At 38.7% G+C, this 15,544-nt stretch overlaps 1 protein-coding gene across 1 annotated transcript in view; it reads left to right on the forward strand.

The window, feature by feature from the left end:
• The window catches only part of EPB41L2 (erythrocyte membrane protein band 4.1 like 2), a 280,886-nt gene that overhangs the window by 156,042 nt on the left and 109,300 nt on the right, over positions 1–15,544 (forward strand). The gene's annotated exons all lie outside the window — the stretch shown is intronic.

Genomic DNA, 15,544 nt, shown 5'->3' on the forward strand with positions numbered 1-15,544 from the left:
TCTCTTCTCCTTTCTCACCCCTGTCTTCTGGCTTCTCTGGCTTCCTTCAGGACCCAGCTCAGATCCCACTTTCTGCAGAAGGCCTTTCCTGGTCCTTCTCACTCTTTGTTCCTTCTCCCTTTTGTTCTGTGCACATTGTTGTTTGCATGTTGTCTCTCTCATCAGGATATAACATCCTTGCACTAGAACTGTGTTTTTGCCCTTTTTTTGTATCTATATTGTTTAGCACAATGCCCCTGATACATAAGAAGGGCTTAATCAATGCTTTTCACTGACTGATTAACTGGGACTAAGAGCCAGGGAGGAGGAGTACTCCATCATCTGCCAGCCAATGTTTATGCAGGTAACAAAAAGAGGGAAGGATAAAATAAACTTACTGTGGATGAAAGAATCAGAATACAAAAGGATCTTGACAAATAAGAGTACTGGATTGAATCTAATAAATAAAATTTAATAGGGATAAATGTAAAGTTTACATGTAGGCTAAAAACATTGACTCCAGTAGAGTATGGTTACATAGCAGTGTTTCTGTTAGAGATTTGGGGATTTTAATGGAAAACCTAATGCAGTCTTAAACTGCATTACAAGAGGCGTGTCTTCTAAAGAATAAGGAGATAATTCACCAGTGACCTAGGGGACATCCCACCTTCCAGTTGCTTAATGGATTTAAGAGCTGTCATAAATTTCAAAAACCTATTGCAATCCATTAATCCACCTTTTTTTTTTTTTTAACTTTGCAAATTAGACATTATTGGTAGGAATCAGAACCTAGTTAAAATCTGTGCTGGCTTTGGGTTTGTATGATATAAACTGTGTTTTCTTGTACATTCCAGCTGCTGCTTGGTTTGTATAACTGAAATTCTTGTACTTTTAAAATTGACTGAAGACTTGAGAACACCATGCATCCAATATACAAACAAATTAATCTTTCTGTGATTGGATTACTCTGGTGGATAAGCCAGTTATGTCTTCCAACTTAATTGCTGTTATGCCCAAGGGATCCTGGGACCATAGGATTAATAGCTGATAGAGCAGTTAGGGAACTGGCAGCTTTTACCAGATGGTAAGTAGAGAGCTATGTGAGGCAGTCCCTGGATGATAGCCAGGCCATGCTACCTGTGGAGCATTTCTCAGTGCAAGTGGGAAATTGGCTGGATGGGGTAAGGTGGGGGGTTGAGGTGAGGGTGAGAGCTGTAACAAAGTAAAAGTCAGGCCAGAGGAAAGCAGGATGGTTAAGTCATCAAAAATCAAGGAGGGGGCCTGGGATGAGGAAGGCTATCTGTAATTGAAGAGGAAAAAAAGCATTTTTATATTGTAGCATTGGGAGAAGTAAGTTCCTGTAGATACAAGAATCTCTTGATTGGCTCAGATGTCCCTGTCAACCTTAAAGGAATGCCTCTCAGCCAGGTACAAACTTATTTCCCATTTCAGTCAGGAAGACCTGAGTTCAAGACTCATCTCTTCCACATGTTGGCTGTGTGACTAAGCAAATCACATAACCCCTTGGTATTTAGATATCTGAGTTGCAGAGAAAATGACTACTGGTGTTGTCAGAGGATATTATCTCATTCCATAACTTCCAGTGTCAGTAAAATCATGAGAGTCCAGTCTCTGTCCTTACTATGTGCCAGACATTATACTAGTTTTGTGGGATACAAAGACATAGAAGACATTGCCTCCTCTTAAGGAATTTACCTTCTGTATTTCCAAACACATATTCTGCTTTTGTTGTTCAGTCATTTTTCAGTCATTAGACTCCTTGTGATCCCAATTGGAGTTTTCTTGATAAAGATACTGGAGTAGTTTGCCATTTCCCTCTGCAGCTTATTTTACAAATGAAGAGACAGGGTTAAGTGACTTGCCTGGGATCACCAAGCTAGAAAGTATCTGAGGCCAAATTTGAACTCAGGTCCTCTTGACTCCAGGGCCAGCACTCTATACACTGTGCTGCCTAGTTGCTCTAAATATCTTCCTACTAAAATTTATTTTTAATATTTTCCTCCTTGACTTTTCCCTAAACATCTTATTGCAGGAACTTATTATTGTGTTTACCTGGCAACGTTTTCAAGAAATATTTTATAATAATTAAAGAAAAAAATCATAAAATTTTCAATTGAAATGAAAGATAAATTACGATTTCTTCCCTCTCCTCTTTCTCGGTTTTTGTGACACTGTTCTCTCTGTTATTGTCTTACCTGCTATCCAACTACTAACTGTGGTAGATGTTAATTAGGTGGAGTGGACAGAGCAAATGAGGGTTTTTTGAAGAAAAGGGAGACCTGGGTATATTTGTTAGGTAGTTGGGAAGCAGCCATTGGGGAGATTGAAGTGAGAAAATAGGGATGAAAAGCAGGAGCAATCTCTTGGAGATGGAATGGAATGGAATCACTTGTGAATATGGGAGTGGGGTTTCCTTGGTGTATGGAATCGGGTCACCTTTTCATATGAGATGGGGTGGAGGGGAGCTGTGAAGGAGGAAATGGGGCAGAAGGTCACTCACTGTGTGAAATGTGGGTGATGTGAAATGAGGAAAGAAAAGGAGAGCTTGAAGTCAATGGCCTTGATTTTTTTTCACTGAAATGCAAATTATTCATTAAGATGTTGAAGTATCCCTAGATCACAAAAAGCACTACCACTTTCCAGGGTGAAATTTTTATTTGTTTTGGCAAAAGTCTCTTATTTATCATTTCAATTTATCATTTTTTTTTAAAAGGCCAACCAAGGCCACTGTTGTTTGTATGAAGATTTTTTCCATTGAAACAAAAACCTCAAGCCTACCTTTGATGTAACCAGAGTTCATTTGCTTGTTTTTCAGCTAGACACTAAGTTGGAAGTGTTTCAATTGATACTGCTTATAAAAATGCATCCATTTCAGTGTTAGGTCTCTTTAATGTCTGTTGAGAACCATTATGTAAATTCTGCTATGGAAAGTGTCATTTAAAATCTTGGGGACATTGAACAGCAATATTTCACTCTAGAAGTGGATTCTATGTCCATATAACTCTTGTATTCATTTCTAAATTCCATTAAGAATTTTGGACTCTCTTTAAAGGATGTTCTTTGAAATTTGACTTGAAATTTTGTTGTTGGCATTTGGCCCATGGATTGTAATACAGTTTTGCTGCATGGTGTATTTGCAGAGAAGTTCATTAGAAGTGCTAGTTATTAACAGCTAACTTCCTGTGAATTAGATAATTAAAACACATTTAATGGTTATGTCTTTTTTTTTTTTTTGGCAGTTGACTAAAACTAAAAATTGTACACCCAGAAAAAAACCAAAAACTTTCATTTGATAATATATGACATACGTTATAGATAGGTCACATTTTACCTTGAAATACCAAGGATTCATTTAAACAAACATACCAGAAAGTGTATACCAAGGAGGCTGCCTATTTCATGAGAGCTAAGAACACTGAACCTTCTTCATTGAATTAGGCAAACTTATATTTTACCTGCTCAGTAATATCTTTCTGTAATGAACTAACAGTAGGGCCTTTGGTTAAGAAATGCCAGCCTTGGGGTGGCTAGGTGGTCACTTAACCCTAACTGCCCTCCAAAAAAAAAAAAAAAAGAAATGCCAGCCTTTTGGTTGTTTTTGCTTTTTGGAGGGCAGTTGGGGTTAAGTGACTTGCCCAAGGTCACATGGCTAGTTTTTGTGTTAAATGTCTGAGGCCGCATTTGAACTTGGGTCCTCCTGACTCCAGGGCCAGTGTTCTATTCACTGCACCACCTAGGCGCCCCAATATATAAAAGTTTTAAAGACACTGATATAGCTGTCTTCCAGGATCAAATGTTAGTTCAGGGTTGGGGAATCTGTGTCGTTGAGGCACACAAGTCCTCACTCTGTGAAGTTTGGATTCAGTCAAAGGGTTGCATTTGAGGACCTAGAGGGCCACTTGTGGCCTCAAGACCTATAGTTAGTCACTATTTCTCTCCCTACCTTCTGCCTCTGATGGAAACTATATTTTAATTTTTATATTTTCCATTTAATTTCCTTCTGTTTTACCTGATGTTGTGAAAATTGTCTGCAAGCAGTATTTATTCTAAGTTGTGTCAAAACACTTAAATTTGGAAAGGCAAAATAAAGGAACTTGGCAGAGTGGGTTTCATTGTATATGCAGAGGCAACAAGAAACATTATTTCATGGGACAGTGGTTTGTCTTGCTTTGCAGTGAGCATAATTAGCATAAGCAAAAACACCACCAGGAAAATAATTGCAGCTTATGTACCAACATCTGTTTCAAAGTATGCAATAGGGAAATTCCTTGAACTTGAGAAGCTTCTCCAGATCTTGATATTTAAATGCAAAGAAAAGAACAGGAAAAAGAAATTGGAAAGCAGAGTCTTGTAGATTACACAGAAAGAAATCCCATAGCTATATATGGCATGAATACTTTTTTAAAAATACTTTTATTTATTGCATTATCTATTTCCCACTTACTTGTAAAAATATTTTAACATTCACTTTTTAAAATTTTGACTTCCTCCCTCCCTCTTCTCCTACCTCACCCCTTGAGAAGGAAAGCGATATGATATTAATTATTTGATTTCATTGAAGAATTTCCATATCAGATGTCTATGTGTAGTAATACCAGCTCATCATAGAATAAGGGTTAAAATAAACACACAGTAAGAAAAAAGGGTAAAAATGAGAAGATATTTTGTGTTTTTATCTGGCCTGCTGACTGGGAAAAAAAACAACAACATGAAATTTATGAAGATAAATAAATGGTCTGACTACATGCCACACATACTAGGGGGAAATAAAAATGGTGCTTAGTAGATGAAGTCTGGAAGAGCAGTTGGACCAGACAAAGCAAAATAAAAAGAAAATCTGCCAAAAGTGACCCTGTTTTGTTTGGAACTGAGGTATTGATCAAATTTTGAGATATCTGAAAGAGGGGAGGATATTGAACAGTTAGAAAAAAGGTCATGAATAAAAACATTTTTATAAGCATTTGGTTTTAGAATCTTTACCCAAAAATGAGGACTAAGAAGACAAAGGGAGCTTCCAATAATGTATGCTTTTTCAGTTTTATAAAATCTTTATGTGAATAATCTGTAAAGTTATCAAATATACCTTTGATGAAAAATTTGAGAAGGGAGTCACAGGTAGCTTTTAACAAATGATATTTCATTGAAAACCAAATCTTTATAAGGTACACAACTGACCCAAAATTTTAGAGAATACACAGTTCTACTTTACTTATTGTTTATATAAAAATAAATATTTGATTCACTAAAGGCACCTGGATGGACAGTGGATAGAGCACTGGGCCTGGAGTCTGAAAGACCTGAATTCAAATACAGTCCCAGATACTTCCTAGCTGTGGGACTTTAGGGCAAGACCTCTAAGTTCTGCACATTTCAGTTTCCTCATTTTGTAAAATGGGGATAATAATAGCACTTACTTCCTAGGGTTGATGTGAGGATAAAATGAGATAATATTTGTAAAGCACTTTGCAAATCCTGAAGTGCTGTATGCAGATGTTGGGGGGGGGGGAATCTATCCTAAAGGATCTTCATAAAATCTCTAGAATGTACAATGTTAGAATTGGAGTTAAATGTGTTTTTAGCACAGGAGAAGGACCTTTGCGGACTTGAACATACAATAAGTATTTGAGTGTCTACTGCATGCCACCTATTGGGATAAAACAACATTATGTTATAATCAGCCTTTAAACGAGAAATTGAGGCATAGAGGATGGGGTAAACCCAAGCATATTTATTGACAAATATTAAGACTCTAGGTCTTGAGGCCACAAGTGGCCCTCCAGGTCCTCAAATGTGGCCCTTTGACTGAATCCAAATTTCACAGAGCAAGGATTTGTGTGCCTTGAGGACATAGATTCCCCAATCCTGAACTAACATTTGATCCTGGAAGACAGCTATATCACTGTCTTTAAAACTTTTAATGTATTGTATTTATTGACAATTAGTATTAAGCCAAGTACAATATTGAACTGAAACAATGGTCCTGGGGAACCTTCCTGTTATAAAAATAGACAAACCGCAACCACTGAAGCAGTAGGTATAGCCGCTGCAAAAGTGGGATACCCAGTCATTTTTCCTGTCAGTAGCAGGGACATCAGTGCCATTCTATTGTCTGAATGTTTCTGATTCTTCCTACAGAGTTGCAGCATGCACAACAGTATATTCCCACACTCCATACATTTTCTTTTTAGGTATAGAAATAGTTATTAGTTCTAGTCTTTTGTTTAGCATTTTAAATTCTTCTATATCTGACCTTTTCTTATCTTTCTAGTCTTCTTAGACTCCATTTCCTTCCTCACATTGTACCTTGTAGCTGTTCTCAAACAAGGTTGCATTTCTGGGTTCTGTCTTGACCCTGGCTATTCACCAAGCTCCTTTCTCACCCCTACCTTGGAGCATCCCCGGCTTTCTTCAAAACTTAGCTCAAGTACCATCCCCTCCATCGCCTTATATGGTTTGTTCTCCCATCAGCTGCTTGAGTGTTTCCCTTAAATGTACCATCCATCTACTCTATATGTGTCTGGTATATGTAATACATATGTGAAATAGATTGTAGATTGGTTCATGCAGTAGCTTAAACCCTGGCCTACATGTATCCAAGATATCCTTCATTGTGGGGATATATTTAAATAGAAAGCTGGGTGGGACGGGACTTAAGAGTCAGGAGAACCTGAATTAAAATCCTACCTCAGACAGTTATTAGTTGTATGACTCTGGGTAAGTCACTAAATAGCTCTGTGCCCCAGTTTACTCATTTGTAAAATGAGGATAATAATAGCACCTCCCTCACAGAGTTGTTCTGAGACTCAAATGAGTTAACATATGTTAAAGCACTTTGCAAACTTTCAAATGCTATGTAAATTCTAGCTATATATTTTACCTGGGATTTGACTTATTCCTTCTCCAAGGGGATTTTGATTTTCACCATCATAAAAAGTAAGAGGAGACCTTGGCTGAACCACCAGTAGTCTAGGGGGAGGAGCAAGAAGGAGCCAAAGAACAGTGTCTGCGTTTACCTCTTTAATGCTCCTGTCTCAGAGAGGGTTAGTGGGCACAGAATTATGTTACCAAATATTGGTAGTCTAGTGATATGATCTTCTTTAAAAGGAGGGTAATAGCTGACTTAGTTACCTCCTATCAGATGTCATACAAAAGCCAATCAGGGCTATTATATAGATTTGAGTAGATGATAAAATACACAGCAGTAAATGAAATGGACTCTTTCTGACTCATGAACAAGGTAAAATCTCACCTCGAGCAAGGAGTGAATGATCTCCAGGGTAAAATCCTTTCTTCGTACATTCTGGGGTTGAAGGTAATGGGAATTGAGCAAAATATTGGGAATGGTTTCCCATGTGTCTGCCCCTTCAAGGAGGTCTCACATCTGCCATTCATCTGTCATTCTAAAGTTCTCACCTTAACTCTTGCCAGTATCTCTAGAACTCAGCCTTTCTCTCTCCTCAGAGGTCTCTCACATCAAGGGCTCAGAGGTCTCTCACATCAAGGGCTCAGAGGTCCCTCAGAGTCATTGTGCAGAGTCCCAGGGCTGTCCTTCAGGAAACTGCTCCGAGCCAACTTTGGACAGGGGTGAGATATACATATACATATATACATGTTTATATATGTATATATATACATATCTGTCTATAGCTATCTGTCTATCTACCTGTTAATCTGTCTCTGTCTTTCTCTACCTATTTACTTATCTATTATCTGGCTACCTATGTGTCTTTCTAGCTTTCTGTTTTATCAATCATCAATCTATCTACGTATCATCTCTGTCTGCCTCTTTAACATCTGTCATCTACCTATTTATCTGTCCATCTATCTTTTTATCCATATACCTATCTATGTATCATCTGTCTTCCTATCTATGTATCATGTTTATATCATCTCTCTTTCTCTCATCTACCTGTCATCTATCTCTCTACCTATTATCCATCCACCCACCCATCCACCTATCCGTCTGTCTGTCTGATCTATCTGTCTATCTGTCGATCTTTCTCCTCTATTCCCAGTAGAATCAGAAAAGTTTTCTATTCCCTTCCTCTGTATCCTTAGTACTTAGCACAGTACCTGGAACATATGAAGTGTTTAATAGATACTTATTGATTGATCGACGGTTGTGCTGCTTTTCTCAGCAGGTGCCCCTCAAGAGTATTTGACTCTAAAGGATGCAGGGTTGTGCATCTGTGGGACTAATATTATTCTTCACCACCCTGAATCAGACTGATTTCTACCACTCTAAACTACCTGCTTAATAAAATACTAAAGGTTTAGAAGAGTCTTATGTGTAGGTCTGAAAGGCCATTCGCTTTTTACTTATTTCCCATTTTATGTTACTTTTGAGCATCTCTGGGTTTCAGTGTTTTCATCTGGAAAATGAGGTTTCACTAGGTGATCTCTAAAGGTCCCTCTCAGCTCTAACTCTGTGATCTAAGATGATGGATGTAGGAATAAATAATTGTTTTCTCTTGGCCTCAGCTCTTCCTCTGATTCATTTTTCTCCCTGCAGTAGTTGTTACCTCCTCAGATTAAAATACCACACTTCCCAGCCCATATTTCTCCCTTCCTACACCCCCCAGGTCCAGGCAGTGCTAAATCCTGAAAGATTTTTTTTTTCTTTTCCCTCATTCTTGTGCACTCACCACAGCTGTCCATTTATGAGCCAGCTGTTGTGCTGGTCTGCAGCTGCAGGGTGTGGAGAGTGAATGCTAAGCCCTCTTCTGAGTGCAGGATTCGAGCTGCTCCCTAACCCAGCACCAGGGCTCCCTTTAGAGGCTGTCCCATTGACCTCTCACATCAGTAATCTGTGCAGCTGGGGAGCACAGTATAACATGAAACTAGATTGAGTTCAATGGTGTGTTTATTAGGATTTTTTTTAAAGTGGCTAATCTAAAGTGAAAGGATGTGCACCTCTGGATCTTTGAAATCTTTCACAAACATTGTCCGAAATGCAGTCCAGCTGATGTTAGCAAAAGTTAAGTCCAAATAGACTTCACATTCTTTTTCAGAGCATTTTTTCTCCCTTCTTTCCCTACCCTAAAGTGTGCATATGAATAAGTTTGTTTTCTGCAGCATTACTGAAGGTTTATGAGAATTTAAAGATTTTATTGTTCTTTTTTTTGTAATTGTATAAACTTGTATTTAAACAGAAATCTCTTGTATTATTGTTGTTTATTTGTTTTAATTGTGTCCAACTCTTTGTGACCTATTGGGGGTTTTCTTTTTTTCTTAATTTTTTTCCCTTTTTTCTCTCGTTTTTATTTTTTCATTTACATCATTCATTTCCATAAGATTTGAGTTACAAATTTTCTCCCCATTTTTCCCTACCCACCACCCCAAAACAGCGATCCCACTGAATATCCCCTCCCCCAGTCTGCTCTCTCCCACATTTTCCCCCATCCCCATCCCACTCTCCAGTAGGGCATGGTGGATCTCCATGCCCCAGTACCTGCATATCTCATTTCTCAGTTACATGTAAAATAATAATAATAATAATATGTATATATATATTTAAACATTTGATTTTAAAACTTTGAATTCCAGATTCTTTCCCTTCCTCCCTTGTCACCCACCCTCACTGGGAAGATAAGCAATTTAATATAGGTTGTACATATATAGCTATGCAAAACATTTCCATAGTGGATATACTGTGGAAGACTGACTGTATTTCCCTCCATGCTTATCCACCCCCCACTTGTTCTGTTCTCTACTTTGATCCTGTCCCTTTTCAAAAGTGGGTGCTTCCAACTTCCCTCCCCCTAAGCCTGCCCTCCCTTCCATTATCCCCCCTCTCTTCCCCTTCCCCTCTACTCTTCTGTAGGGTGGTACCCTCTTTAGTGTGTATGTCATTCCCTCCCTAAGCCAGATTCAATGAGAATAAGGTTGACTCATTCCCTTTTGCCTTCCTGTTCTTCCCCTCCATTGTAACAATTTTCCCTTGCCTCTTCTATATGAGATAGTTTACCCCATTCTGTCTGTCCCCATCTCCTCTCATTATATTCCTCTCTCACCTCTTAATTTCACCTTTTAAGTATCATCCCTTCCTGTTAAACTGGTCCTGTGCCTTCTGTCTATGTCTACCTGTACACATATATATACATACTCACGTATGTATTCATATGCCCATATACCCTCCTATATAGGCATATATATGTATGTATACATATATATGTACACACACACATACACACACATTTCTATTCCCTTCAACTATTCTTATACTGTGAAAAGTTTCATAAGTTACAGTTATCGTTTTTCCATGTAGGAATATATGAGTAGTTCAACTTTGATAAGTTCCTTATGATTTCTTTTCCCTGTTTGCCTTTTCATGCTTCTCTTGCTTCTTGTATCTGAATGTTGAATCTTCTATTCAACTCTGTTTTTTTCATCAAGAATACTTGAAAGTCCTCTATTTTACTGAATGACCATATTTTCCCCTGAAACATGATACTCAGTTTTGCTGGGTAGGTGATTCTTGGTTTTAATCCCAGCTCCTTTGACCTCCGTAATATCATATTCCAAGCCCTTTGATCCCTCAGTGTAAAGCTGCCAGATCCTGTGTTATCCTGATTGTGTTTCCATAATATTGAAATTGTTTCTCCCTGGCCGCTTGTAATATTCTCTCCTTGATCTGGGAATTTTGGAACCTGGCTATAATATTCCTAGGTGTTTTCTTTTTGGGATCTTTTTCAGGAGGTGATTGGTGGATTCTTTCAACCTCCATTTTGCCCTCTGGTTGGTTCTAAAACATCTGGGCAATTTTCCTTGAGAATTTCTTGAAGGATGATTTCTAGGTTCTTGTTTTGAACATGGCTTTCAGGTAGTCCAGTAATTTTTAAATTATCTCTCCTGGATCTATTTTCCAGGTCAGTGGTTTTCCCATTGAGATATTTCACATTTGTTTGGATCTGTTTAATAGTATCTTGATTTCTCATAAAGTTACTAGCTTCCATTTGCTCCAATCTAATTCTGAAGGAATGATTCTCTTCAGTGAACTTGTGAGATTCTTTTTCCATCTGACAAATTTGGCTTTTTAAGGTTTTCTTCTCCTTATTGCCTTTTTGAGCCTCTTTTGCCATTTGTGTTAGTCTTTTTTTTTAAGGTGTTATTTTCTTAAGTCACGTTGTTGACTCTCATTTCATAATTTTCTTGCATTGTTCTCATTTCTCTTCCCAGTTTTTCCTCCACTTCTCTTTTTGGTTTTCAAAATCCTTTTTAAGGTCCTTTATGGCCTGTAACCAGCTTGTATTTTTGTTGGAAGCTTTTGGTGCAGGAATTCTGACTTCACTGCCTTCTTCCTGTTCCATGCTTTGATCCTTTTGTCCCCAAAATAAGAGTCTAATATCAGAATGCTCTGTTTGCTTTGCTTCCTTTGCTTGCTCATGTTGCCACTCAATTACTTGACTTTTGGACCTTTTGTCACAGTAGAACTCTGCTACTCGAAAGGGTAAGTTTTATCTCAAACGCTGAGGTTTTCACAGCTGCTGGCGGTATTAGTTGGGTGCCGTTTCTGAAACCTCCACATGTTCTGGCAGACTGCTCATGCACCCCAGGCCTTCCACCCTAGACAGCAATCCAGATCCAAGCAGGTTTAAAGCAACAGCAATTACCCCTCAGACTGGTCGCTTGGTCCCCCTACAATCTGCAGACCAGGAGCTCTGAAGCAGCCAGGAGGCGGGCAGCTGCAGGGCTGTGGAGCCTCAGCTGCTTCTCACCCCGGGGGCAAAAGCCAGATCGCACTCCCGAATTCAAAGGTTCCAAAGTCCACACTGCACTGACCTCTCACTTTGTGCTTAGCATCTATGGGTTGATAATTCTGGAAACTGCCACAGCTGCTGGTGATCTGAAGTCCCTCCAGCCTGTGGCTGGTCAGGTAGCCCTGAGGCTAAAACCTCTGGCTCCCTTGGAGCTGGGTACAGCTCCCAGCATCCTGTGCTGGACAATTCCTGCCGGCCTGCGGGGCTGTCCTCAGCAGGAGGTTAGCTTCTCTGTGTCATTTTGTGGGTTCTGTAACTCCAGAGTTTATTCAGAGTCACCTTTTACATGAATTGGACCCATTGGGGGTTTTCTAGGCAAAGATACTGGAGAAGCTTGTCGTTTGCTTCTCTACTTATTTTACAGATGAGGAAAGTGCTGCAAACAAGGTTAAGTGACTTGCCCAGGGTCACACAGCTAGTAAGTGCCTGAGGCCAGATTTTAACTCAGGTTTTCCTGACTCTTGTCCTGGCAACCAATCTACTATGCCACCTCATTGCTTCTCCCATGTTGTCTATTTAAATATTATTTTTCTGTTCTTTCTAAAGAATATTTGAAGAATAATATCCATATTGCAGATAAAGTAACATAAACTGCATGATAACCTCTTAAAAAGAAAAAAGAAGAGGACAACATCTAGTAAAGGACCTCAGTGACCTCAACTAATAGAAATTATAGAATTTTTTTAAAAATCAAAAGACCCCATTTTTTTGCCTTCAATAACATAAATTAACTTTCATTGCTATCCATGTTCCTAGGTAGTGCAACTGCTGTGTTTACTTGAATAAGGCAGCATTAAAGAGCAATTAGCTGGATGTCAAGAGAACTTTGCTCTAGGCCTGGCTCTCTTCTGTGACTTAGGAGGAGTCACTTAACCTCTGTTGGCCTTAATTTTTCTCATTTCCAAAATGAACAAATCAGGTAAGATTATTTCTAAGGATCCTTGTAATTCCAAAATTCTATCTTTGACTCACATATAAACACCTTGAGGATAGGGATCTGTCTCCTCTTTATATTTTTATGCCTAAGATATAATTACAATTTGTGATTCTTTGATTATGGTTAATAACCTTTGGCACAAAAGTATTGTATTAACGTCCCTTTTTCTCATACTGATTTTTTGTACTTTGACCAACTTGTATATTGACCATAATAGAATGAGCTTAGTGGAAAGAGGTAGGAAGGAAGGATGAATGGAAGAATTGACCTATTAAATGCCTACTTTAGACTCGGCCCTCTGCTAAAGTGCTTTAAAAATATCTCATTTGATTCTCATTTCAACCCTGTAAATAGTTGTTTTTATTATTTCCATTTTACAGATGATGAAATTGAGACAGAGGTTAAATGACTTGCTCAGGGTTCTGCAGCTTGTAAATGTCTGAAACTGAAATTGAACTCAAGTTTTCAAGCCCAACACTTGATCCACTGTACCACCTAGCTGTCAAAACACAAAGAAAAGAGAAGACCTATTTGCTTTATTTAACTTTGTGACCTTTGGGCAAGTCACTTAACTTGAGACCTTTTTCCTCTTTTGTAAGAATGAGTTGACGGGGCTAGATAAACTCTAAGGACTCTTTTAGCTTTAAAAATATGATCCTGTGATTTGAGATTTTTGAGTTATCAAAAGTATTTTTTGAGGTATTCTTTGCTCAACTTCGCACTGGGGATTCAAAGGAATGTGATTCCTTCTCCATTCCCCTCAGAGAGCTTACAGTGTATCTTGGAGAATACAGCTAGTACAAATGAAATAAAATGAGATTAAATGTAAAATTTGTAGAACTAGATTTTCTTTTTCTTTTTTTTTTCTTTTGCATTTTGGAGGGCAATTGAGGTTGAGTGACTTTAAGTTGTCAAGTGTCTGAGGCCGGATTTGAACTCAAGGCCTCCTGACTCCAGGGCTGGTGCTCTATTTACTAGAACTAGATTTTCTGAAAAGGGAAGAGAGAGACCTTAATATGGGCTAGATTAGTCAGAACGTTATGGACAAGTTTGGGACTTGAACTTGGCCTTGGAGGATAGAGTTTAGTTAAATGGAGGGGAGCAGGAAAGACATTCTTAGTAAGGAAGCATAGCATAGAGGTTAGAATGAGCATGGGGTTTGTGTTGACACCTAGTAGACTGCATGGTTAGAACAGAAATTACATGTTGTCAGTACGCTGAAATAAGTTTGTAATCAATATTGTGGTTAGGGTAGGAGTGAGATTATGGCATATCTTTAAAAGCAAAGCAGAGGAATTTTGACTTGATAGATTTATTTTGAGCAGTCATAAATAACCCATCTGTCTCTCCTTCTCAGTACTCAAGATCTTATCACTAGTTAAAGCATCCTCCTGACTAACTTGCCTGAACTATTGAAATAGCCTCTTCATTGGTCTCATTATTGTCAGTATCTCCTATTCATTCCTTAAAATTGAGGCCAAGATAATCTTCCTAAGATGTAGGTGTCCCATGTCACAGCCCTGGCTCCCTCTTATATGTAGGGCAAAGTGCAGACTCTGAACTCTGACATTTATGGTCCTCTACAAAGGGTCACCCTAGCCTGGCTTTCCAGTCTTATTTTTTTTACATTGTGTACCTTTGTGAACTCTCCATTCCATCCACACTGGCTACCTTCTTTGATTTCCTTTACATTTGTGCATGATATCTCCTGTGGATGGAGCACATGCCATCACCATCTCTGTTGTTGGATTTCCTGTCTTTCTTCCAGACTGAGCTGAGGTGTGATACTGCCTCTGTGAAGGCCACCCTGATTCCCCCCAGAAACAGTATTTTCTTCTTCATCATCATATATTACTAGAGCACTTCGCTTGATCCCTTGTACCTCCTTCACTCCCAGTTGTCTAAAATATAATTATCTGACTACATGTTGTATTTCCCTGCATTAGGCAAGCTCCTTGAAATTATGACTTTATTTTTTGTCTTTGAATTCCCAACATTTAGTCATAGGTTCTAATAAATGTTGAATTGAATTGATGACGGGGACAGAGTCCTGTAAACTTTGACAGAAATGTTACAGAAGGAAAAAGGAGTCAGTTTGGATATTTGGGGTAGGGCAGGGATGTAGGAGACTTGAAGGGGTGAGGAACCTGTGGTCTTGAGGCCACAGGTTCCCCACCCCTGGTATTGAGCTTTTAAATCTCCAGATGTGATGCTGAGACGACCAAGTGAAAATCTCAAGTGATCAATCAAACAATATCCTTTGGCCCAGTTCACTGTTATAATATTTGACTAAAAAGAAGATAGGATAAAGTCTAGATAATTTTTAAGTAGACAGACTGAAAGAGCAGAAGAAAAGAACCTGTATAACATGAAATTTTTTTATTCAGGTTGTTTCAAACAGACTATGTAAAGGTGATATAGGAAAACAATTTTTGATGTAGGGTATTGGACTTAGAATCATTTAGATCTGGACACATACACACACACACACTCACACTGTATAGCCCAGAGAGGCAACTCGTTTAACTTTTCATAGCTCTTTTCCTTCCTTCCTTCCTTCCTTCCTTCCTTCCTTCCTTCCTTCCTTCCGTCCTTCCGTCCTTCCTTCCGTCCTTCCTATCCCGGGCAGTTGAGATTAAGTGACTTTACCCAAGGTTATATGGCTAGTGTTAAGTGTCTGAGGCTGGATTTGAACTCAGGTCCTCCTGACTCCAGGGCTGGTACTCTATTCACTGTGCCACCTAGCTGCCCTGAGTTCTAGTTTCTTTATCTGTAGGATGGGTATTATAGTAATAAATAGCACCTGCCTCATAGGATTGTTGTTAGATCAAAGTGTATGAAGTGCATT

The sequence above is a fragment of the Petaurus breviceps genome, unplaced genomic scaffold, assembly GCF_028583685.1.
Source record: "Petaurus breviceps papuanus isolate PSGF00001 unplaced genomic scaffold, PetGlider_PUasm1.0 90977, whole genome shotgun sequence".
NCBI classification, from domain to species: domain Eukaryota; kingdom Metazoa; phylum Chordata; class Mammalia; order Diprotodontia; family Petauridae; genus Petaurus; species Petaurus breviceps.